The following is a 27,824-nucleotide window of genomic DNA, read 5'->3' on the forward strand; positions in this document are numbered from 1 at the left end:
TTGTCAATAAATCGTTTTCTTCGAGGTAATTCATAGTGTTCGAGCACAGCATATGTTCCAAAATCCTACTGCAAATTGACATTAGAGATATGGGTCTGTTATTCAGAGGATTACTCCTATTTCCTTTCTTGGGTATTTGCCGATGGCTGTATGCTAACTGGTATACACTCTTGACCAGAGGCCGTGGCTTTATTGTTTTAAGCTGCTTCGCTAAGCCGAAGATATGTATTTCTAAGTTATTCATGTTTGCAGATGATCTTGATTCGAATTCTGGAATATTCACTTCATCTTCTTTCGTGAAGGGGTTTCGGAAAACCGCATTCAGTAACTTTGCTTTAGCGGCAGTCATCAATAACATCACTATCGTTATATTGCAGTGAATGTACTGATTGCGTCTTGCTACTCGTGTATTTTGTATACGGCCAGAATCTCTGTGTTTTCTGCCAGATTTCGAGAGAGGGTTTCATTGTGGAAATTTTTAAAAGCATCTCACATTGAACTGAGTGCTAAATTTCGAGCTTCTGTAACACGTCGCCAAACTTGAGGATTTTGCGTTCTTTTAAATATGTCATGCTTTTTTCGTTGTCTCTGTAACAATGTTCTGACCTGCTTTGTGTACCAAGGAGGATCAGTACCATCTCTTATTAATTTATTTGTTATGTATCTCTCAACAGCCTTCACCACTATTTCTTTGAACGTAAGCTGCATTTCATCTATGCTTACACAATCATACTGGGAGGAGCGGAGACTGTCTCTTAGGGAAGTGTCAAGCTAATTTTTATGTGCGTTTCTTAAATGGATGTATTTTGTGTTTATTTTTAGTGGATTTGAATGTTACAGTATTCAGTCTAGCTACAACACTCTTGTGATCACTTTAATCCCCGTATCTTCAGCCGTATGATGTTTCGCGCCGTTAGAGCCACATCTTCATGGATACTGTTATATGTAAACAAGTATAAAAACGAATAAAGATTATATTCCGGTTAAAATTTAGTTGTACTGTGCACGAAGCTACGTAGGAATAATGTTGTACTCGCATTTATAATTTATTCCAAACGATAAGCAGTAGATGACCCTGCATACATTGTCCCACTGTGACAAAACTGTTCAACAGTCAAGATGTCCGTAGTGCAATTTAAAGTAGAGCAGAACACGGGGAACATCATCCCAATACAGGAAAACTACGGCTTAACATCGCCGTGAGAACTCGAGGTCCGCAATGGCGCCCTAGGACAAAACATGTTTGGTAGCCTACTGCTTATTGTTTGAAATAAATTATAAATGTGAGTAGAAAATTTTTCCTATATATTTGCGTGTAGAGTAGAATTATATTTTAACTGAAACAGGAACTTTATTTTTTAAATCTTGTTTACATACGGATCTATCCCTGAATAAGTGGCTCCAACGCCGCCAAACTAGTTGGATGAGAAATTAGGATATATCGTACAGCTGAAGCGGTACAGTTGTACAGCTGTGGATGCCCACAATACAACATTTTCTGCAATCTCTGCGTCTGTCATGATGCTCCATATTTGGTTAGGATCATTTGTTGCTAAGAGGTCAAGTGTGTTTTCGCAAGCATTTACACACAGAATGTGCTCCTGAACTAAATGTTCAATTTAATTTTCTCAGAAAGCATTCAGTACGATTTCTCACGGTGTTTTATGACCACTACCAACTTCAAACTTGTATGTTCGGCAGCATATAGAGGGTAGATTAAAGTCGCACAGAGACCACGAACGGAGCAGACCGTAGTGGCGTCCGGCTAGCAGCACAGCAGCACACCAGTTCCTACAGTCCGATTAAAATTACTTGATAGTTGGCGTCAGTCTGGTGCCACTACAGTGCTGCCAGATCGACTGCCAGCTACCGCTCAGTTATAGCTGACACACAAACAGTGCGAGTCGCTTCACAAGTGCTGTCAATGTATAACGCAGAGCAATGTTGGAGGTGGCCGCCGCGAGGTGTGACAGAAATGCGAGATGCTCTGTCGACTGCTGATTTTAAGTAACTAAACGACGCCTTTTGCAACTCTCAGTTTCAACTCATGTCGTAAAGTAACCAGACTCTCGCGATGTGAAATGTGCCCGAGAAAACGGCCGTCAACAAACTGAGGCAGAACTAAAAATCACGATCGCTTTGTTCACAGTGATTATGGCTAACCTCTACAAGCAGACTCAAGATAGAAAAATTTCAGTTTAAACACTAAAAACAAACTCTAATTACTCACTATCATTCATTCGTTATCGGAAACTATCCTCACATTAGCTACCAAAACTGCCACTTTACCGACTGATGAGCAGTCCTTGTATGCACGTCGTTGTAGATTATAGACGATACAGGCAGATTGCAAAAGAAGAAGGGATCACAGGAAGAAAAATAACAGCATATAAAAGATTAATACGATAACGAAAATGGCACGATAAAAAATTACATTTCAAATCAGTTAACTGAATCAAAATGATGGTGAAAGTGTTTTAATTAGGTTCAGAAATAAAAAAAATTCATTGTGTTTCACGAAATTCGAATATACTCTATACGACAAGTTACCGCGCTAATCGCTACGCAACGACACTACTATGCTTCAATTTGTTACATATATGACTCATATTCCAGTAACAACGTGGATGGCGGCCTTCAAAAATTTAGCATAGGTACTGTCGTGCAAAACTTTTCCAGTATAAGCCGGTCTCTTTGATTATAATAACTATGTATGTGACGCTGAATCGCGTCTAGTGTGGAAGGATCCAGTAGTATTTGGTTAGTGCTGTGTATGAAACGCGCGCGGCGTGTGTGTGTGTGTGTGTGTGTGTGTGTGTGAGTGTGTGTTTGGTTTAATTATTATGTGTGATGAAATGTAAAATCTGAGGGCCAGATCCAGGACTCATGATTCAAGCACAACAAGAAAGAAAGCCGGGAAAGGTGAACTGACCAATAATTGTTGTGGCAGTTTGGCAACAGCGAACGGTTAAGGCGTGACATTGAGTGCTCTGATAGGAGGAAATTAGCTCCAGCCCGTGAAGCGTCAACTGTCAAATAGTTTTAACCGGACTATAGGGGCCCTGGCTCGTTCGTCTCCGTGCAACGACTGACCAGTCCAATACTTTTACGGACACTCGGCTGCCGCTATAAAACGGGTGCTGGAGACAAGCTTGTCCACGGCTTCAACAGTGCTGATCTCCAGAAGATGTTGCTGGTTCCTCTTGCTGTACCTGACTGACCATAACACTTTCAGCTCAGACCGCCGTTGTGTACACGTCGGCCGCTGCTCCAGTCCGCTGTCCCAGCGACGCTGCTGGCTTCTGGCAGATATTGCTTGTACCACCTCTGCAGCTGACTTCCACACCAACTCAGATCCTTGCGGCCAGCTCGGACATGCCGGCGATCGCGCCAATCACGTTTGCTCACTGTCCACCATCTCGCGGAACGGGGGCAATCAACTATGCCTCTCGACGTGGCACACGTATCATAAATAAGGTGAACAGTTGTTCAGTAGATGACATGAACAAGCGCTCACAGCTTTCAACGAATACTCTTTAGATCAGAGTTCGTCAAAATGTTTTGCTTAAGAGTCGCTTTTGGCATTGTAGGGCGACTCGTTGGATCGCATAGAAAGTGGGGAGGATGCGGGAGGCGGGGGAGAGGACGGTAAAGCGTCCTCTCAAAGATAAGTTCAGTTTTCACTGAACCATGGTTATTGATATGAGCTTATCACTTACACATTCTGAATCCAAATATTATAAGATATCGCATCAAATATTTTCACGCGAAAAAAAAAATACTGCAACTACGAGGGTTGCCTAGAAAGTATTGCACCGCATTTTTTTTCTCAGTGAAAATAATGCTACGATAGCGAAACGTTACGTATGTATTATTTGAAGTCTCCTGCGTCACTTCCGAGAGATAGCGTAGCTGCAGGACAGTTTCAAAACGGTGTCTGTAGGCTACAAACAATGTGCCGTCATTGAATTTCTCAGTGCAGAGAAAGAAACTGTGCGCAATTTTCACAAACACTTGTGCAAAGTCTATGGAGCACATGCTGTCGACAGAAGCACAGTTAGTTGCTAAGCATGGAGGGTGAGGTCATCAGAAGGCGGCTCGGCGGAGATCCACGATTTGCAGCGGTCGGGGAGACCATCCACGGCTGTCACACGTGACACACCTGGCGTTATTATTTTTTCGTTTTTCTTGTTCAGTTTGAATACCTACGTTATTTAAATGTAGAATGTACCAAATATAATTAATACATATGTCATTATCATTTATTATGATAAATGTATATCCTCTTATTTCTAAATACATATCGTACTTAAAATTCGAATTTTCACTGGAAATATAAAATCTTAATTACCGATTTTTATAAAAGATTGTTAATTACAACTGTTTCAGGTTTTAAAAAATACTAATTAAATTTTGGGGATGAAAACGTAAAATTAAATTCTCTCTAGTTGGACTATGCCCATTGTTTTATGCCACAGATGTGGTCTCAAACAAGCCAGAATGATAAACGTTGTAAAAACATGGGAAACAATAATTTTCACGGCATTAAGCACAGCGTGCAAATGCTACATTTTTATTGCGCCTCTCCACAAGTTACATAACAATAGTAATTTCATATGTGCTAATTTACGCGTATTTGATGAATTTCTTGCGTAAATGGTATAGGTACTCTAAATGAACGAAGAAAAAACTGAAAAGTGATTAAACTTCTTGGTAGATGAAAACTGTGTGCCGCACCGAGACTCGAACCCGGGACCTTTGCCTTTCTTGGGTAAGTGCTCTACCAACTGAGCTATCCGAGCACGACTTAGACCCGTCCTCACAGCTGTAATTCCGCCAGTACCTCGTCTCCTACCTTCTACAAAGTAATGGCCGAAATGAAACCCGGAGCAACGCTTACCAGTCTCAAATACTACCAATTTTTTCTTGCTGATGTATTTTACACTTCTCTCGTAGAACATGCACCTTCGATTAAAAAGTTGCGAATGTCTTAAAACAAACCAAGACTATTTGCATGGCACGCTGACGTTTTACCACACAGCTACTAAACCACCCTTTTAAAAAATGGTTGGAATTTCAGTGAATTAAACATTCTCAGAAAACTTGAAAGTCGACTTTTTCTAGAATTTTTGAAAGTTGCATCGAACAGCTTCGGGTGACTGACGTTTGAGCTCTGAACTTCTCGTGCCGTAAATATACAAAATTACAAACATCCTATTGGTGAATCGTCAGCTAACCGTTAATTTCAAAGCTTGAGAGAGAGCGAAAGTATACGGTCTTTGCTGATTTTACCGTGAGAGGCACTTCAGACTGATCATCCAATGAAGACTTTTGAGATAGGATGTCGGATGGTGAACCTTTATGCTCGTACGATCGTAGTGTATGAAACTTCTTAGTTCCTGGCCTTTCGTCCAGCGATATAGGAAGCACCTTTGATAATATCCAGCGCAGATCTGTACAAAAGTAAAGAACGAAGATGTTTCATGAACGACGACTGTAGAACCGGGAAGATTCACCAACACCTGGAACTGTTTACAAATAAAATCTGCTAGTAAACAGAAAAGAAGACAGCTTACGATATTTGGTACTATTTTACTAAAATCTATAGTACTAATAATGCTGATAGCTCAAGAATCCCAGAGGCATGTCCATCCTAAATCTCGGAAGAGACAAATGATTCAACTGAAAAAGTAGCTAGAGCTGCACATATAAACCAGGTGGGAAAGTTTAGGACCGTGCTTACTAATAGTGCTAATTGCAGGTACATTATTATCATACATAAAACCTTCAAAATGCACTTAGTAAGTATGGGAGAGTGTATTAGTTAATGTGATAGGCAACTATGAACACAGATAGTGATTAAACGGTGTATTAGGAACGTAGACTATGATTCAAAAATAAATAGGAATGTGAAACGTGATCAATTAAAAAAACTAAATACGAAATAGAATAAGCGCACTTTCTTTCCATGTTCATATATCGCCGTTAATAGTATGCCAATATTTTTAGACTGCTCCCTCTGTCTCTCTCTCCTAAACTACGACGATCATACACATTTCTCAGGAAAATTATTAAAAATATCTACTTTTTACAAGCAATGTCAGAAGGACTTGGGCTGTTTTTTATTTTTTTATTTTATTTAAAAAACTTTATGGTGTACTGCAGACTAACGGTATTGAATCACAGTTAACTTTCTCCGCTACCAAAAAAAGACGAATACAATCTGCTATGCCGATTGGAGATTATCGGATGTTGACTTCTGGGTCGAGTCTGATGACTAGTAGAATAACGACAGCAGCGATTTATTGTTGGTTTTCGAGAGGTGTGTTAATCAGGTGAGGATTCTGAGGAAGGAGGTTAAATAATCAGATGAGGCTGGATTAAGGACATGTCACTTACCTACAGTTTAACTGCGACAAGTATTTCGGACTTCTGGCGAAATGGCCATGTTTATTACCGGAGGTAGTCGCAGAGTCTCCAACCCGTTGGACCAGTTCGTAATAAACTAAGCCAGTCAGATTAGGCAGAGTGCGTCGACTTCTCATACCACGAGATAACTTAGGCGAGACCAAGCAGCAACGGATCGTTTTACAGTTAAGCAACAGCCATCTATGTCGAAAATGTCTTACGGTCGACAAGTATGTGTTAGTACAACATATGAAATACCGAAATCAACCCGTTACTTGTGTAATAAAAGTGATTAGTAACTGAAGATGTCTATCCATAGCTGTAACCATTCATGTAGAACCGTTAAACTACAATCTATACGGACAAATAAGCACTTTATTTCCGATAGGCCCCATGCTAACGTTTCTAAAATATACAGGGTGGTCCATTGATAGTGACCGGCCCAAATATCTCACGAAATATGCGTCAAACGAAAAAAACTACAAAGAACGAAACTCGTCTAGCTTGAAGGGGAAACCAGATGGCGGTATGGTTGGCCCGCTAGATGGCGCTGCCATAGGTCAAACAGATGTCAACTGCGTTTTTTTTTTTTAAAATAGGAACCTCCATTTTTTATAACATATTCGTGTAGTACGTAAAGAAATATTAATGTTTTAGTTGGACCACTTTTTTCTTATTGTGATAGATGGCGCTATAATAGTCATAAATGTATTAGTAGGTGGTATCACGTAACATTCCGCCAGTGCAAACGGTATTTGCTTCGTGATACATTTCCCGTGTTAAAATGGACCGTTTATCAATTGCCGAAAAGGTCGATATCGTGTTGATGTATGGCTATTGTGATAAAAATGCCCAACGGGCGTGTGCTATATATGCTGCTCGGTATCCGGACCGTTCGCCGGATAGTTACGTTATTTAAGGAAACGGCAAGTATTCAGCCACATGTGAAACGTCAACCACGACCTGCAACAATTGATGATGCCCAAGTAGGTGTTTTAGCTGCTGTCGCTGCTAATCCGCACATCAGTAGAGACAAATTGTGCGAGAATCGGGAATCTCAAAAACGTCGTTGTTGAGAATGCTACATCAACATCGACTGCACCCGTATCATATTCCTATGCACCAGGAATTGCATAGCGACGACTTTGAACGTTGTGTACAGTTCTGCCACTGGGCACAAGAGAAATTACGGGACGATAACATGTTTTCTGCACGCTTTCAATTTAGCGACGAAGCGTCATTCACCAACAGCGGTAACGTAAACCGGCATAATATGCTCTATTGAGCAACGGAAAATCCGCGATGGCTGCGACAAGTGGAGCATCAGCCATCTTGGCGGGTTAATGTATTTTTGTGGGAGGAAGGATAATTGGCCCCCATTTTATCGATGGCAGTCTAAATAGTGCAATGTATGCTGATTTCCTACGTAATGTTCTTCCGATGTTACTATAAGATGTTTCACTGCATGAAAGAATGGCGGTATACTTCCAACGTGATGGATGTCCGGCACATAGCTCGCGTGCGGTTGAAGCGGTATTGAATAGCATATTTAATGACAGGTGGATTGGTCGTCAAAGCACCATACGATGGCCCGCACGTTCACTTGATCTGACGTTCCCGTATTTCTTTCTGTGGGGACAGTTGAAGGATATTTGCTATCGTAATCCACCGACAACGCCTGACAACATGCGTCAGCACATTGTCAATGCATGTGCGAACACTACGGAAGGCGAACTGGTCGCTGTTGAGAGAAATGTCGTTACACGTGTTGCCAAATGCATTAAGGTTGACGGACATCATTTTGAGCATTTATTGCACTAATGTGGTATTTACAAGGAATCACGCTGTAACAGCATGCGTTCTCAGAAGGTACATGTATCACATTGGAACAACCGAAAATTGCCCGCATCTCGTGGTCGTGCGGTAGCGTTCTCACTTCCCACGCCCGGGTTCCCGGGTTCGATTCCCGGCGGGGTCAGGGATTTTCTCTGCCTCGTGATGGCTGGGTGTTGTGTGTGATGTCCTTAGGTTAGTTAGGTTTAAGTAGTTCTAAGTTCTAGGGGACGGATGACCATAGATGTTAAGTCCCATAGTGCTCAGAGCCATTTTGAACAACCGAAATAAAATGTTCAAACGTACCTACGTTCTGTATTTTAATTGAAAAAACCTACGTGTTACCAACTGTTCGTCTAAAATTGTGAGCCATTTGTTCGTGACTATTACAGCTGCTATCTATCACAAAGCGAAAAAAAGTGGTCCAACTAAAACATTCATATTTCTTTACGTACTACACGAATATGTAATAAAAATGGGGGTTTCTATTTAAAATAAGTCAGTTGATATCCGTTTGACCTATGGCAGCGCCATCTAGCGGGCAAACCATAGCGCCATCTGGTTTCCCCCTTAAAGCTAGACAAGTTTCGTACTTTGTAGTTTTTTCGTTTGACGCTTATTTCGGGAGATATTTGGTCCGGTAACGATCAAATGGTTCAAATGGCTCTGAGCACTATGGGACTTAACATCTATGGTCATCAGTCCCATAGAACTTAGAACTACTTAAACCTAACTAACCTAAGGACAGCACAGAACACCCAGCCATCACGAGGCAGAGAAAATCCCTGACCCCGCCGGGAATCGAACCCGGGAACCCGGGCGTGGGAAGCGAGAACGCTACCGCACGACCACGAGATGCGGGCGGTAACGATCAATGAACCACCCTGTATACCGATAGGTATCGTACGAGACTGCCATAAAATATTTATTCTCACTTTGTTATGGGTGGTTTAGTTTGTCGTAAGCATAGTTCCATGTTGTAATATGGTTCATTCCATCGTAACGGGAATACCATTAAAGTTTAAACTGTTTGTGTGGCCAGCCAACTTTAGACCTGCCTTATGGTATGACGTTGCTAGAAAATGTTGTTGCTTATTACATCTGAATAATGCAAGGTCGTTAGCCACAACACACTGTAAAGTTACAGTCCTAGGCAAAACCGACCCAGCTTTCCCTAGTCAATAGAAAGACTTTCAATCACACAAGGCGAGCGACTGCAGTGCTCGTTACCTCCAATGAATAAAAGAAAATGATCTTGACTTTGGCCAGTGTAAGTAACGATAACACCGGCCCAGTGCTAACAACAAGTTTAGGTGTGCAACAGTTATATTTATCATCAATTATTCGCTTAACCAAGGAAAAAATGTAGGGCAGTTTAAATGGTCTAGTAACTGAAACCACCTAAATGTAAAAGACCTATATGCTGTCCTTTGGACACAACACATAAGTAGTTAACAGAGAGCAAAATTTTCTAAAATTCTGGGCTGAAATCACACGTACTGACGGTAAGACTGTGGAGAGGCAACAAATTTTATGGAACAAGTTATCCTCATCCGGGCAGTGTGTGCACCCTACGTTAATGAGATAAAATCTCAAATTATAATCAAATGGGAACTGAAGTTGCGTGCCAGGAGAACTAGTGAGTTGCACAGGGTATGGATTGCGCTACAGCAGACTTCGAAAGTTACAGTTCCCAAAATCGACCAAGCATGTACCCGTCAGTTACAGAACGCGGTTGGGAGACCAATCGTACGGCGTCCACAATGTAAATCTCACGAAACTTACATTTCTTCTTCCTCAACTCTCTACTTTCAGAAAACTCTACATGAAGGGGACAACTTAGTGCTGTTGTCAGTGTGCTGGACGAAGGTATATTTACTTAATTGAAAAACAAGAGAACGCAGCAGAAACTTCCCACTCTTGGTGTGCCAAATGTACATTAACAAACATGAAATTGGCACAGGCCTAGTGCAATGTCTGCTCCATTGTTCGGCCACTCCATGCCTCGCAGAGTGGCGGGGTGACTCAATGACTAAAATTTTGGAACAAAAGTGGCCACGTATCTCAGGTTGACCAGGTGGCTCCGAGGGGTCTCTAACTTCGACGTTCATACAGAAGAGATGTAAATGTCATACTCAGTTATTCTCCCAGGATGCCAGTGGCGGCACGGTGTCCCCTGCCCTCAGCTAGGCCAGATGCCGGCTCCATCTACGAGGGCATGAAACAGGCCACCTGGGTGATGGCAGATGTACTGATAATAGTTTGAACGTCATCCGCCAACAGATATCTTAGTGGCATGGCTACCCTTTAATATGGAATGCTCACAGCTAAAAGGCCCAGAGTAGTGCAGTCGTGTGAAGCAAGCAGGCAGCTATGCCATGGAGACGCACTCGAGCTTTCTACAGTCAAGTGAGTGCGTTTGAAAGGGGCCAATGGAGCGAGGTGGCGCAGTGGCTAGCACACTGGACTCGCATTCGGGAGGACGACGGTTCAGTCTTGCATCCGGCCATCCTGATTTAGGTTTTCCACGATTTCCCTAAATCGCTCCAGGCAAATGCCGGGATGGTTCCTTCGAAAGTTCACGGCAGACTTCCTTCCGCATCCTTCCCTAATCCGATGAGACCGATGACCTCGCTGTCTGGTATCCTCACCCCAAACAACCCAACCAACCCAAAGGGGCCAAATTGTGGCTTTGCGCGTGGCGGGATGGTCCTTTCGCAGAACTGCCACACAAATTGGACGTACTGCACAAGTTTTATAACAGAGTGCTCCTATCAGTGGTCAGGTGAACGTTCTCGCAACTGTAGACGAGATTCTGAACGTCCAGTCATCACAGACGCCCACCAGGAACGTCGTATTGTAAGGGCAACAGTGGCTGATTGTAGAGCTGCCACAGCACGGATGAAGGTGTTGTAAGCCCATATTTGTCAGCACTAATCGTTGCGCACCGGTTATTAGCAGTGGGACTGTGGCAGGCACACCTCTAGCATGTCTTCCAGTCAAGACACATCATTGACGTGCACGGGTCGTCTGGTGCCACGAGAGGATCGCTTCGAAGGAGGAATGGCGCGCCGAAGTCTTCAGCGATGGAAACACATTGTGCCTACACGCAAGTGATAGCTGTTTGCGCGTATCACGAAGGCCTGGTGAGCGCTGCCTCAAAAAGTGCAGTCGTCCAAGACATACTGGACCAACCCCAGGCCTTAGGTTCTCGGGTGCGATAAGCTACAACTCTCGTTCATCTTTGATGTTTCCGGGGGGAGGGGGGAGGGGAGGAATATACCAGGGCTCAGTAAATGCCGAATGTTGTTTGACCCACTCTTTTGCCATTCTTGCAACAGGAAGATGATGTGTTATTCCTACACCCACACACGCCCCATGAAACTCAGCGTCCTCTGCAAGACGTGCTAGTACGATCCCTGGACTTGTCTCCAATCGAACACAAGTGATTCATGTGACTCTTCAACGAACAATTCTTACAGAACTACACGAACAGGTCGAGGAGGAGTCGCATACTGTATCCCAGGACAGAATTCCCCATCTGTACGATGGACTGGATGCCAGTGTCAGCGCCTGCATTACTACTCGTGGAGGCTACCCCACATATAATAAATATGGGTGTTTTACCAGTGGGTGGTACCTCGTACTTCAGAACCGCTCAAGCTATTGATCTGTAAGTGTAATCGTTTCATGTTCTCCATATGCACTGTTACAACAATAAATCTTGAGTGAACTGGAAACCTGTGAATGGTGTACTAATTTCTTTCCGGCATTGTACTTCGTGGGTGAGCAACAGTTTTGATTGTCACGGCGCGTATCTGATGATGAAGGAATCAGGGCTTAGAAAGTTGGTTGCAATAAATGAACGTCATCAAATACATTTGATTGGAAATAATTTCAAAATAAAGAAATAGTGCGAACAAGCTTTAAAGATAAGTCAAATTTTTTCTAAGCTTTATCTCGCTTATATGATTAATATCAAATATTTCTAAGGTAATAAGACATCTTAAGCTGTTTTATACATGGGAGTTTGATTCTTAGGGGGGGGGGGGGGAGGGGAGGTGCGTACTGGTTTTTGCCTGCCACTTAACATGTCTTCCCCATCTGGCAATCCTTGTTCAAGTGAAAAATGCTGATTACCGCCATTGTTAGGAGTAAATGTTAAGTTGTGGGTGTCTCTATTAATAGTTGGGCAAGTCAGTTCAAAGATCAGAGGACAGCAAGGACATACCACATCCAACAGAAACATGAGCTGTAAAGAACTGTGGTATCCAAAATAAACGTTCCGTATGATGAGCGATTTACACTTTTACCCTTGACCAATAGTAGTTATACTCCACATTTAACTATCAGGACATCTTCTCTTCCCTTCTTGATGACCTGCAGGAAGTGTTGCATTTGACGGGAAGGACATGATTAGTTTGCGGCACAGATATAACTTCTCGCAGATGAACGGCACTCGCGTATAAGCTGCAAAATAACGTTTGTAAGCAGTTGACTCTAAGCAGCTCGGAATGTTGCCCCTGTCAGCTTTAATGGGCAAATAAATTCTCGAAACGGATCACTGCCAGCGCGTCGGAACAGGAATTTGCACAGGATCTTTGAACGTACGAGAGGACGACTCCGTGTGTTAGAACATTACGCGAAATTAATTAGGAACTTTCTGAAAAAAAAGTCGACAAGCGCAAACGAGATTTGCATTTTGTGCTTTCGTATTTACACGCGTGACGAATAGTGGAAGATGAACTACAATTTAGCAGAAGAATATTGTTCTGCGTGCTCTCGTTGAGACTTCCGGCACCCGTGAACTAATGTGCGGGTTGTTTTGCAGAACGTAGCTGCAGTTTCTCTCTCGGCAGTTATTGCACGCGAGATGTAAATAGAAACAATTTGTGTTCGTGGAGGCCGTTTGCGGGAGATTTAAAAGCTCGAAACGAGCTCGCGCTTCAGTGGAAGACGCTGCTGACTAAGTTCATAAATCAACCCCGTAGTAGTCATCCGTAATGGCTGTTTTTTCAGCTCTACGTGCGAAATAGTCGCAAATAATGGAGACCACCAGCGAGGAATACGATCGACGGATTACTCTTTGCCAGTCGAGTTATCGACATTATTAATCGATGTAATTACATAATATATTACTGTTGTGACATGTACAGCAGCTTAATACGCTACGTCTTGTGACGGTAATATTGCAGTACAGATGACGACGACGAAGACGGCGGGAGCGAAAACAAGCTGCGGAGAAGGTTGGATTAAGAGGAGTAGCAATACTACGTTTACTGTCTAACGACCTGTCGTTATCTAGGTCATCAGAGACAGAATAATTACTTAGTTATACAATTATGGATGAAAGAGGTTCCCATGGCTGTACTGGATAAAACATCTATTCTCTTTACGAATCCCAGTCAAGACTGTGAACTAATAATTCCTTTAAAAATTTGTCACAGTTGCCCTACAGCAAAATAAAATACTCTTGCTGGTCTTAAAAGATTTCCTTCAAACATTTGTCATAGTTGCCCTAAAGCAAAATAAAATACTCTTGCTGGCCTTTAAACAACTCTTGAGGTAAACGGAGGAAATGTTTGAATAAAATCATTTTGGCCATTAGGCCACATTATTTTGAAAATAAAATGTTATGGCGCAGTGGTTAGCACACTGGGCTCGCATTCGGGAAGACGACGGTTCAAACCCCCTTTCGGCCATTCTGATTTAGGTTTTCCGTGATTTCCCGAAATCGCTTGAGTCAAATTCCAGGATGGTTCCTTTGAAAGGGCACAGCCGACTTCCTTACCCATCCTTCCCTAATCCGATGGGACCGATGACCTCGCTATTTGGCCCGCTCCCACCATATGAACCAAACGACCAAAATCGAAGTTCCTACCATCTTTGCAGCGGTCCTCTTCAGGATGACTTCTAGTTGCTGCATTTGTCCTCAGTAATACTACTCTCTGTCAGCGTAGCTCAATTTCACCACGTTTCGTCAGTGTAGCTCAATTTCACCACGTTTCTATTAATTCACTTTCTTGTCTTTCTGTCTGCTGAGAGAAAATTGTGCATTGATTTTAAACTAACTTTCCGACGAGTTAGAGACTGAAAATTTTAAACATAGCTCAGAACTATGTGACAAAGCAGTAATACTCTGCTCTTTCGTGAGTCTATTCGCTATGTGTGGTATTGGGAATGGAAAATTTGGCAACGCCAAACATCTAGGCTGCTTTGCACAACTGGAGTGTTTTTGTATATACTACTGGAATGTATTTCATGAGGTGTTTGTACAAATGAACATGGGTATTCAGTGAGAGGGGGAAGGGGATGGGTTGGACAGATGGACAGGGAGAGGGGGAAGAACATATTCTGGGGGGGGGGTTACAGGTAGAGGGGGGGAGGAAGAGATGAGTGAAATATACGTGACATTTGCGAACAAGGGCGAAGCTGTGGTATATATATATTACTGAAATAAAAATCTTATAAAAATCATGTAAAATCAATTTTTGTTTACTTCATTGTATTTTTTTTTTTTTAGGAAAATGGCAATTACACAGATTGATATATTATTAGTAGGTGTGTGTAGTACTTTTCTATTTCAGATATTATCAGGTGAAAATGCACTGCAATAAATATGAAATTTAACAGACGTCTCTCTTATAATCTCATCAATATGTTTAAAATCAACTGAAAATTTTCATGCACATGAGACTAAAAAACATAAAAAAATATTGAAATAAAATAAATTTTTAATATAACGCGTTTTTAAATTGGACTGAAGAGTATTTAATAATTTCTGCTAGCAACAAACAACTTCCTTACTGTATAGACAGATAGACCTGAAAATCTGTAACTGCAAATTTTTAATGGCTATGAAGTTAGTTGCAAGATTTTAAAACTAAAAATCTGAGAGTCGTGCAGTACATAACTGATGAATGAATTCTTCATCTCCATACTATTACTGATGGGATGCGCCTCAAATTTTTCCTTTTAAATCTTAGAAGTGTTTTCATAGCTATTAAAACAAGCAATCACAAATTTTTAGAACTGTTTGTGTAGGGTTAGGAATTTGTATTGGGCCAGGAGAAATTATGTTATGCTTTTTTGTCCGATTTAGGGACGTGGTATATTTAAAACTTGTGTTCATTTAAATAATTATTCTCAAGTTTTCTTTGTAACGTAGAATGTTGTCCAGTTTACTTGTTAGCAGTCGTCATTATTCTTGTGTGGGCAAGATTCTGGTTCTAACACGGGAGTCCTGCGTATCACCTTAAGCCAATAGGGCACGCAATCACGTCTCCAACTTCTGTTCCCGCGTGTTATTTACGAACACTGTAGCCATACCTCCCCTAACGCGTATGTGCGAATTACATCACTGGAGAAACGGAGTGGATTTGTGGTTGAGGTCTGGCTGTACCACCGGCCGAGGAATGTTTTTTGGGTGCGTAAGAAGGCGTGAGGAAGGGGTGTAGGGGGGAGAGGGGGGGCCGTGTGGATACGCAGTAGCAAGGGACGGTGTACCATATGACAGCAGTTTGCCTCGTCTGCCTGTTGTGTGCGCTACGGGGAGCGCGTTGAATATTTACCTTTTGTTTGCATATTTAGCTGTTGCAACTGTCGGTTGATTGTTGGTAGGTTGACTGGTTGGCTGGTTGATTCGGGGGAGGGGACCAAACAGCGAGGTCATTGGTACCGTCGGTTTAGGGAAGGGTGGGGAAGGAAGTCGGCCGTGCTCTTTCAGAGGAACCATCCCGGCATTTGCCTGAAGTGGTTTTAGGGAAATCACGGATAACCTTAATCAGGAATGCCGGACGCGGGTTTGAACCGTCGTCCTCCCAAATGCGTGTCCAGTGTGCTAATGGTTACGCTACCTCCCTCGGTCGACGGTACTTAGCCACTGTCATAAAGCAACCGTGTCAGTTATCACTTTACCGAGCAACAGAGGTAGTTCTCGGGACATATTATATCTACTGAGAGCTGGAAGCAGAAACAGTGGTCCAATGTGGCACTTACACCAGCATTGGGCACCAGGGTAGACAACAGTGGAGAGTGTGGTGTGGGACTGAGATAAAGACTACATTGGCGACGCTGCAAAGTATTTTCTGTCTTCCTCGGTATGGAATGCGTCACGCACCCGTCTTCTTACAGGTAAATCGCTATAATACACACGGAAATAAATCAAAGAAATCAGTGAAATCAGTTAAGCAACGGAGTCATTGCAATATTATTTATCTTTTGTGACGATTGAGAAATCTACTGTACAAGCAACTAGGTTTTAATGAAAATAGTTCTTCATTTTTACGATTTTATATCTTTTGCAGTTAAAATTATACTATAGAAAATTATATTTAAAGTAGCGGGACATGTTCTCCAGTATATATTTTGTTTCGTTAGTGGAAGAAAATGTCAGTTTCTTATTGTTCAAGTGCGAATGACTAGATAGATTATTAATGTAGATGCCAATCGTCTGAAATAAGGTGAAAAACTTCAGCAGTCGCGTCAGTATAAACAAGAGTGCAATAACTGAAAGTGAGGTTTTACCTGCGAACCACGTGTCGGACAATGCACCTGTCCTTGTTGCGCAACATGACAAAATAAACTTCTTTTATGAAGTTCTGTCTCACGAGGTAACTGATTTAGGAAACTTAAATCAGGATAGCGAAATTTGACTTTAAACTGTGGACGCTTTCGACGACAATGTCGTTAACACACATCCCATTTCGTTTACTGCTTACGTATTTCCCCGTAGTTTAATTAAGATACGCCAAGAAAAATATTTTATTGGAGGTAAAAAAAATTACGTTGTTGCTTTCTACTATGCATATCGAATCATAGAAAGCTTAATCCGTACCAAGAAGACTGTCAAATATTGGTCCTCGACAGTTTAAATATCATCGGGAAACAACGAAATGAGGATTGGTCAGCCAGAATTCTTGATTTATTCGTAACTAGCAGAGAGACCCGTCGTTGCCGAGGCATTTATTTTTAGCTGTGCGTCGACGCTGTACCACGCAGCGTCTGGTCTTGTGCTTAATGTTTATGACGTCATCTCTCCTGAATTATGTGTCGCACAACGATACAATTTTGTAGGTACATTCAGCGGCAAATGTGGATACTGCCTGCAAAATGTGTTGCGAATGGAGGCAGTAGCAAAGAAGTAATAAATTCAAACGTCATGAGCGATGCGACAGCTTTTCATTCATCTCACTGTTTATGTCGCTATATTTCCTGAACTATGTGTCATACAATGGTGTCATGTTGCAGTCACATTCAGTGCTGTATGTGCATACTGTCTGCAAAAAGCGTCGCGAATACAGTTAGTAGTAAAGAAGTAATAGATTATAACGTCATGCATGAAGAGCGGAAAAGTAGTAAGCGATTTTTTTTTTCAGCATGTTCTCGGGATTTTCTACGAGAAAAAATTTCGTTAAGGTTTGAAATTATGTGTAAAGTCTGTTTCCAGTTGCAAAGTGCGCTCATTCACAAATACTGGGTGAATAAAGTCTGGGAATTCAGGCATCGCGGGCTAAGCTACTTTTTCACCCCTATCAAAGTGATAGATAGAGGGCTATTCTTCCCACAGATATTGGTGCCTGACAGTAAGGAATATGTGCACCAATTTCGGTTGAAATCTGTCCACTTGTTTATTATTGCTACTATTTAAAAAGCAGTCAGTGGTTGCACAAAGTTCTTTATCAACTGTTGAGTTAATCAAGAACTTTGTGCAGTCTACGACTTTTTTAAAATAGAAGATGCATAAAATACTTTCTCATATTACTTGCTTAAACACGGGATGGCTGATATCTGCATTGTTACTGCGTCGCTGATGATATCGATCCGTTCTTAAATCTTTTAGCCTTGCATTATCTCTGAACCAGCGCAATATCTCTTGCTGAACAGAAAACGAAAACCTTGTTATTAAAAGGAGTTAAAAGTCTTTTTCATGCATGCGGTTTAGTTATTTAAAGCCGGCCGTGGTGGCCGAGCGGTTCCAGGCGCTTCAGTCTGGTGCCGCGCGACGGCTACGGTCGCAGGTTCGAATCCTGCCTCGGGCATGGATGTGTGTGATGTCCTTAGGTTAGTTAGGTTTAAGTAGTTCCAAGTTCTAAGGGACTGATGACCTTAGATGTTAAGCCTAATAGTGCTCAGAGCCATCTGAACCATTTTTTTTAGTTATTTAAATCTCTCTCTTTCTGTTTCAGGGGCCTTCCAACAGACCGACTGATAAATCCACCTGGATCACAACAAAGTAAGTTTGCACCTCCTCCTCAACCGTTCTTGCAGTACGAGGCTTACAGCTATTCGTAGAGATTTTGTTCGTTATGAAATAGTATGGACACAATTGTGTAGTAATGGATTTCAATTCTAGCTTCGCAACAAGATATCTGCAAGCCCCGAAGTAATCTTTCGACTACGCGCAATTGGTTCAAAGGCGCTTAGCTATTACTCCTTGAACCAATCTCCTTCCATTCGCAATGTAGCAGACCGCAAATCAGGCAGAAAGCATGCCGTCTGTGAAATTCGTTTGGTGTTTTCTAGGACTCGAAGTTTCTTAATTTTGTGGCCTCTGCGTAATGCCTTCCAAAGTATCGAGGACAAAAAGAGTCACATCTCTCAGACAGCTTTGTTTTTCGTTGTCGAGTAAACGTTTGAAACAATCAGTTCTTCACGCTACACAGAATTTCAAGATAGCACCTGTGCTGATAAGATCAGCATCTCAATTAAAGTGCTCCTGTATTTTATCAAAGGATGAAGAAACTATTCGGTACTGAGAATTTCAAACAACATCAGTCCAGTACAGCTAGATTGAAAATAGATAGGGCTGCAAAAGTAACGACTCGCTTTTGTACCTACGTATTCGCTGTTGTTGAGACACATATCTGTTACGGTGTATTCGTTACACGTTACATCCTTTACTGCAACTGGTATCATTAAATGTCATTACGTATGTCTTTTTTTAAATTCATTGTGGACTGTCCTCTGACTATGATTATTGAAACAAATCACACTTTTGTGTGTTTCCTGGCTGTTCTCCGAAAAAAGCTTCTTTTTTATTATACTATACAGTGAGAAAATGTAGACATACAGTTCTTGTACAAGTCACTATGCTATCTATTGTTCGTGCACGGCGTTTTACATTCACAAGACTAACGAACCTTGTGGCTCACAAAAACTACCGACTTCACCTGATCTCTACACGAACTGCCTGCTGGAAAGATATCTTTGCGAGTGACGATTTACCATTCTGTGTCACCACTGACTTATCCCGATGGGAACAATTGGAGGAATAGCAAAACTACTGATTCTTCCCCAGTCGGCTCGAATTGCGTGCGGGGAAGAAAACATGCGAGTAACGAAACAATTCAGGCTGTAACGAAACGGTACTTCGAATCTCGTGTGGTACTCGTAACTCAGTAGCGACTATATTCGAGGGTCGTCCAGAAAATAACGCCCTGTATTATCCGCCCTACTGGAGACTCAACAGAGCCTGCACGATGGATTCCGCACTGTCTTCCGGTGGAACACAAATCTCACAGAAAAAAAAAAAGCATTTGTTCTGAGTTGGAAGTTTGAATTCCGCTTTCTTGGGTCAATAGAGGACGGCATTCATGGAAGATATATTGAGGAAAACAAGGAGGTGATTCGAACACTAAAGAAACGGCTTCGTGACCAGAACAAAGTATTGCATCGACAGGGCATAGAGGCACCTTGTGTTTCGCTGGAGGAATCTCACAAAAGTGGTCGGAGTTTACATGGAAAACTTGGGTGTGAAGCTGAAACATCATTCTTTCATGTGTGTAATTTTCATTGTGCGCAATAAATCACTTTTGAAGAAAAAATGTAGGGTCTTCCTTTCTGGGCGATCTTTGCACAGTATCCAACGGCTCTAAGAATGGAAACAACGCTATTAAGAAACCGGACTGTTAGGCAAGAAAACGTATATGTGGATTATGATCACATATGTAAGAATTATGTAATTTCTCTCTCATTCTCTTCTCAGCGATCACAGGCCCTGCAGACCACGCGGTGCATCAATGATCTGCTTCCACCGCCTTCTATCTCTCGCAGCCTCTCTCCACCCTGCAGAAATTCCTAATGCTGCGATGTCCTTCTCTATGTCAGTGCTCTTGTTGCCTGGAGAGTTCCTTCAAATGCTTTCTTGGTGATTCTGTTGTTTTCCATTCTGGTCACATGTCCAGCCCATTGCAGTCTCCTACTTTTTAATTTCTGGATGATAGTGGGTTGCTTCATTAACTGATAAATTTCATTGTTCTTTCGACTTCTCCGTACGCCATTCTCCAACACAGGTCCCCAGATTTTTCTCATTACTTTTCTTTCAAAAACATTCAGTTTTTCTCTTTCATTCTTTGTAAGCGTCCAGCTTTCTGAACCGTACTGTACTATGGAGCAGATAATAGTGTTGTATATCTTCATATTTGTGGTGATTGACAAAGCTTTACTTTTGAGTGGGTTGATTAGTGAGTACAGACATCTTGACCCTGAGGCTATTCTTTCATTTATATCCATTGTTATGATATTTTTACTGTTAAAACGGGATCCAAGGTATTTAAACTGGAGAACTTTTCTGAATTTAGAATGTTGGTCAATTTCAAAGTAAGGATTTGGGTTTATGACTCGACCTATTTCCATATATTCGGTTTTCTCTTGGTTAATCAAAAGCCCGATTTTGCTGGCACTGTGCCTGAGAGATCTGTACATGTCTTTCAGTTCTTCTTCAGTTTCACTCAGCAACACTATATCATCTGCATAAGCCAGGAGTTTCACTTCACTGTGTTCGAATCTGAGACCATTGTATAGATGTAAATTACTCTCCCGAACCACTTTCTCTAATGCAAGGTTGAAGAGGACACATGAAAGAGCGTCTCCCTGTCGTAAGCCTGTTTTAATTGGAAAGGTGGGGGATGTGGATCCTCTGAACTTCACTGCTGCCTGGGAGCCATCCATGCACAGTTGTATCATCTTAATGATTTTACTGGGCATGCTAAATTCTCGTATGGTATTGTAGAGGCTACTTCTGTGGATGCTGTCGTAGGCTCGCTGGAAGTCAATAAAGAGACAGAGGATGTTTTTGTTAAATTCCCAGTATTTCTCAAAGATCTGTCGTATAGTAAACAAATTATCAGTTGTGGAGCGATTTTTTCGAAATCTAGCCTAGTAATCTTGAATAATGTTTTCCGTATAAGGTTTAAGTTTTTCCGGAACGGTCATCGACAGGATTTTGTATGTTATGTTCAGCAAACTGATTCCTCTGTAATTTCCACATTCCATTCTGTTTCCTTTCTTGTGTATGGGACAAATTATTGCAGTTTGAAACGTTTTAATAAGAATTTTGGTATGCTGAGATCGGTTGCTAATAGTAGAATAAAACCGGGTTACAAGCTGTAAGCTGTCTGGGGATTTTAATCTTGCGTTTACTGAGCCACTGTTTCAGCAGGTAACTAGTCTAGGTTTACCACCTTACCAATCAGACTAACATTGATTATAATCTTTTACACTCATACAACAACCGGTAATATATCTATATAAAAGGAGAATTTAAATAAAAAGAAAGAAATCAGTTTATATTTGCAAATTTATTTTAAAGATTGTTCATTGAAATTTCAGCATATTATACGTGAGTTATAACTGAGCTGGTGCCTTATTTACGATTGTGAGACTGTGAGATTGGAATATTACGGAACACATAAAATATGGAGTCAAGATTGGGAGACTGGATACAACACTGCATTCATAAAACAACACACAAAGAACATTGAAACGCATGCAAGAGAAAGTTAATCACTACAAACAGATTCAAATTTTTACCCAAAGAATTTCCGTTCGAAGCACAATCCTGTCCGTCATGTAATTACCACCCACTGGTATACTAAATTCACATTAAATCTTTGTGAAATCTTCCCAAGAAGAATAGCTGATGGCTACTTTGGTGATTACACCACATGCTCCACGTGGTCAACTTGGTTTACAGAAAGCGTATAACTCCACAATAATTCAGATAATAAAAATACATTCGATCGAAAAGCAAATTACAAAAGAAAAACCTCGAACTGGTTACTAACGTCTTTCTATTAACCTGATGGGTCAAACAGTTATATAAGCACGTGGTACTGGTCTCACAAAGTACACGCCACGTGGGTTGAACATAAAGAAAAGTTGGTATATTCAAAATCTTTTCAAGACGATACGTTATAATCACACAAGCATTTGCATTTAAGATTGATCTTACTTAGAGTTACTGACCAACACGTGGTTCCACTTTACTCACAAAGTAGTAACAAAGCAACTACCGCAAATTAATCTGAACTGGACACGAGAATTACACTCCGCTGCAATTAAAGATAACCTTAGCTATTTTAAAGCTAACCCGAAATAAAATGATTAAATTCTCAGTTAACCTGAACTTAACAAATCCATTGTCCTATGGACTTAACAGACACGCGCTTGGCTGGAGATCTTACCACTTCAGACGCTCGCTACCGCCAGACTGCTACTGCTGGACTGCCCTGCGCTACCACTGGACTCCAACTGCCGACTACCACTGAACTACCCAGCGTGCTCCCGAGAGTCGCTCACAAAGACCAACGGAAGGCGCCAGAGGGGCAGCTTCCTATACCAACATGACAGGGGACGGACCGGACCATACTAAGAATGGAAACCTCTCTGCTTTTAGGAACCGTAGCTACCTGTTTCAACGTTGGTCCTACTGTTCTCTAGCAGACAGCCTTGTCTGCTACCCTCAAGCATGCAGCTACAAACACATTTGATCATTCATCCTCCCACACAGAAGGGAAGGGGGATGACAGTATCTTATCATACACAGTATATAAAAGAAAGCGGATGTAGGTTCCGTATGAGACTGTGTGACATGAATTACATATAAGAATTACATATAAACTGTGCTTTAAAGTGTAGTAGTGTGAGAGATCGTTCTTGTTTACGTGTAAAAGTAACACGTTCCACTACTCAGTCTCCTCCCAGATAGTCAGAAACGCCACAGTAAATTTAGAAGAGGAATTTATTCCTTAAAAGACAACAAATTTGAGAAATTAAACATGAAAGGAATCCAACAGAGACCTTTCATAACCCCAACGCTCCGGGAAAAGACTGTGCAGGGAATTTTCTGGCCATGCTAGGACATTCCCAAGCAGGCTTCTCACACCCTACTTAAACTAAAAGTGCAAAGAAAAGGCAAAAGGTCACCAGCTACTTGCTAAAACACAATAATTTCAAACATCTTTACAATCTACCAATTTCAAAGAGAGAAAAAAAAACACACAATCTGTGACACCTATTTAAAAGATCGTGTAGACCTAAATCGGTCAGCAAGTAAAAACAATGGTTCCTGTGTCATTAATATGAAAACAATTTCTGGTTGTTACCCTTATGGAGTTCACCAGTATTTGCTCATTGCAAGAGCCAACTGATCACAGGCAAATTTATGACTGTTTATTAACAGGCAAAATTTATGAAAATAGCAAAGGTGCCACAGCAATTAAAAAAAGAACATCAAATAACATCAGTATCATAAAGTAGAACATTACAATGCACAATTCGCAAAAGCAAAAAATCGACAAAAAAAACATGTTTTACTAAGTGGTTATCGCAAAAAAATTCTATATCTTATAAAACTAATAATCTGTAGGATTAACCTAACTATGTGGCACTAATTTAATCACTCTACAATATTTTAGTTAGTTAGCAAACAATGAGCACTGTGTCATTATACTGAAAGTACAATAATTGTGTGATTGTTATCCTTAAGGGGTTCCTCACAATAAATATGCCCCATGCAAAGGCTAATCGATCACAGCCCAATGAGAATGAATAGCAATCTGACTGATAAAGGAAGCAGTGCCACAGTAATGAATTTATGAAACAAAATATCACAAATCTAATACCTAACACAAGAACAAACATTGATCAATAAAACAGTACAATAGTCAACATCTAAAACAAAACACCAATAAATAAAACACCTGCAAAATACAATAGTCAAAGTTTAAAAAAATATAGAACACCTGCAAAATACAAGAGTCAGAGTTTAATAAACACCAATAAATCGAGTCCCTGCAAAACACACGAGTCAAAGTTTCTGTGACAGAAACACACGTATATGCATTGAACTAAGAACCGTATAATCACTGTTCACTTATACACTCACTAGTTCCACTGTTCCGTGGCACAATATAAGGGGTGGGGGAGGGGGTTGGTCGCCGCAGCTGTCAGTAGGGATTTTTGTCCATCTGTTGCGTGCGATCCCGCCGTCTCTGCCCTCTCATGAAGTTTCTCTTGTGTCACGTACATCTCGATTTTGTTCCATGTTTGTATTGTCAAATTCGTGTGGTATCCTCTATTGACATGCCAGGTTGATATTCTTGGGCAAGGATGACACTTCAATGGCTCTTCTTTTGTGTCACCCTTAGCGACCAGAGAACATCGAACCATGAATTACTGTCGCTTGACAGTAGGCATCCGTCAGGAAATGTCGATAGGCGTCGTTGACGTCTGCAAGTTTCTTTGGACAGTACCTGTCAAAAGGCTCCACGCCCCTTGTTTTGTTTCACCGCGGCCGTCTCGTCACGGTCGCGTGCGTGGCCAGGAGATGGATTTCCGCGCGGTGGACCGCTCGCCCATCTCAGGTCATTCCCTTCAGCTAGGGTCGCGCGGGGCGGCCGCCCATTAGCTACAGGTGCAAGGGAAAGTGTTTCCCGCGTCCTTTTGTTGTCGGCTGCGCTCCCGAAGTGGCCTGGCTGACAGCGTGTCCCGCTGGGAAACCCGCCAGTTTACAACTAGCTGGCTGCTCCCGCTGTCTCTTAAGAGTTTTGCCGGTTCGCTTTCACGTTCTCATCTGCATTCACAGAAATTTTTCATCATCCTTATGTGATTACACAATGTCGTACATAATATCACTTAGTATTGTCTTTCACAATTTTTAAGAACAAAGTTATATGAATCGACAATATAAAATTAAAAGTTAAATGACTTGACAATATAAAAAAGATAAAAGTGAAATGACTTGACAATGTAAAAAAATTAAAATTAAATGAACTGACAATATCATATTTAAATCCACATCACTAATGTGGTTCACTTGTGTTTTAATAAATCAAATGCCACTTATTAATTCACTAAAATGAATAGGGTTATGCCTTGCGCAAGTATAGGTTAGGAGAGCATGGGGTTCACATGTTATTTACACACACACATGCACACCTGTTGTCTATTCTACAAACTAACTACCCATAAACATGCATTACTCAAAATTCTACTTCTATCCACTACTAATTAATCCCACAAGCCACTTCAATGCTACTTCAACAAAGTGTTTACACCACTACCACATTGTTCTATTTCGTCCTCTTCTTGACGCTCGCCGCATATGTCTTGTCATATAATGAATATGGAGACTTTCCTTAAACATACACATTAAAAAGAACAATGCTTATTTACACGCAAAAACATTTATACCAGTTCGCACACCTGAAAAGAGACTCACAATTATACATTTATCATACTCATATATTCACACATAACACAGTAAGAAAATTTCATCTAAAATTACGTTGTCACAAGAATTAATCACACAGATGGCTCTGAGAAGGTTAAAGATATTTTTATTATACCGGTTATATTACATTTTCTTACCCATTTTGCTTCGATTTCGTTCCTTCTTTACGTTACCTTTCGCTTTCAAATCAGTTATTTCGCCTGTGGTGGTTATTCTGGATTCATTTCCCATGAATGGCAAAATTGTGGTCACCTCTATTCTGTAAAAACAGTTTCATCTTTACATATTTGAACTTACAACAGACACAAAAGACCCGAATCCTCCTGTGGTTTAAATGACAAATGTTTTGCTTCATCCTTATTACCTTAAACCAAGCTTTCCTTCGTTCCCATAATCAAAATTATTTAATCATCCTCTACCTTCAAGAGGGAAATTTCCTCAGTACAAATCCTATAGGCTGCAGTGCATCCCGCACCAGCGAAAACAGTAGGCTGTAATGCTCACAGCATCAGCAAAACACATAAACGTCGCTTTTCTAGGACAAGTATTAACGCAGAATAATTTTTCAGGCTTTGGCTCAACATCAATCAAGACTACAAAAAGGATCCATGTTTCCGTTCCATTCTCCATATGCTGAAAAACTGCTCGTATTTGACTACCACAATAATATTTCAGAGCCACGTAAATTACACAAACCACAATTCTTCTTTCACCTTGAACGGAATCAATATACTTACGAAATCCACAGACAGCACTCTACGTACTCAGCTATAAAGAACAAAAAAGACATATATCATCAATATTAACATATCATCGCATATTGGGAAGCCAATGGTTAAACAATCGTATTATCACATCCTGTTTTCAAGATTCCAAACTTACTCATTCCTTTCTCAGAGTTCTCCTATCTTAAAATATTCATACAGCACGCATACTATAGTAAGAGATCCTCATTTATACCGACAGATATAGAATAGTAATAGATAGATAGTAGCACTGAAAGCAGAAAATCGGAAACAAGGCTACTAACAGCTGGGGACCTGGGTTTGCCAGACCCATAATACCTACAGATCGGATATTCCCCTGAGTTTTTGCAATTTCAGCAACGATCTTGCTTCTCTCAGGAGCGACTCTTTTCAATTGACACAAAAAAAGCATTTCACTTGTTCACAAGGAAACCTTTTATCTTTACGTTTGAATCAAACTAAATCCTAATTGCACAAGGAAAGAAAACAATTAAAACATCACTTCAATCAATCACATAGAAATATCTTTATCATTATTTTTACTAACATATTATTCAAAATTCATACGCCACAAATTTAAACTAATCAATTGTTCCTATTCACCGTCCTCTCTACTCCTCACTGCCCTTTCTACTCATTTGCCATGTCGCTCATTTGTTCCGATTGGGCGCCTTCTGCGCTGATCGTTTGTCATTGCCGGTTTTTTTCAGTTCCACTTGCCGGATTATGTCTAGGGTTGGCCGGCCGAATTTCAACATCATGTGGGGCTCCGCCTACAATCCTACTCCCACCGTGTTCATCGTAGTAACGATGCTGGTTGCCGTACCTGTTGCGTTCACGATCTTGTCCCCATCCTCTATCATTTCTGTTGCTCCATCTGTGTTCGCGACTGTTACCCCAGTTTCTATACGGCCTGTCTCGATTATTGTTTCGTTCGCGTCGCGACGACCAGTCACGCCGTTGATTAGCAATACGGCCACGACTGCGATCGCGCTGCTGAGCCCCGTAATAACTTTGTGCCTGATTAGGCGGACATTCTGCTGTATTGTATTCCATCTCTTGGAGAAGCGTTTTAAACGTTTCCACGTCCTCTTTGCATCGTCCCGCAAGAATGACGTGCCGCAAGTGCATCGGCAATTTGGTGATGCATATCCTAATTAGTTCCGCAGGTCCGTATGGGTCGTATACAAATTGATTTTCCTGCAGCATGTGATCGAATAGGCGTGCAGGGCTGCCGAAACCAGGCTGGTTCAGCTCGTGAATCGCTAAACTGTTGTCCGCTATTGTGTTGCTAACGGACGTGGGACAATGCGTTTCCGCGT

At 41.3% G+C, this 27,824-nt stretch overlaps 1 protein-coding gene across 1 annotated transcript in view; it reads left to right on the forward strand.

The window, feature by feature from the left end:
* The window catches only part of LOC126198978 (ras association domain-containing protein 10-like), a 1,181,222-nt gene that overhangs the window by 576,772 nt on the left and 576,626 nt on the right, over nt 1-27,824 (forward strand). The window contains exon 3 of the mRNA XM_049935642.1: nt 18,429-18,475. The gene's annotated coding sequence lies outside the window, so the exon portion shown is untranslated. The remainder of the gene's footprint in view (nt 1-18,428; nt 18,476-27,824) is intronic.

This window comes from Schistocerca nitens, chromosome 8, assembly GCF_023898315.1.
Source record: "Schistocerca nitens isolate TAMUIC-IGC-003100 chromosome 8, iqSchNite1.1, whole genome shotgun sequence".
Classification (NCBI taxonomy): Eukaryota; Metazoa; Arthropoda; class Insecta; order Orthoptera; family Acrididae; genus Schistocerca; species Schistocerca nitens.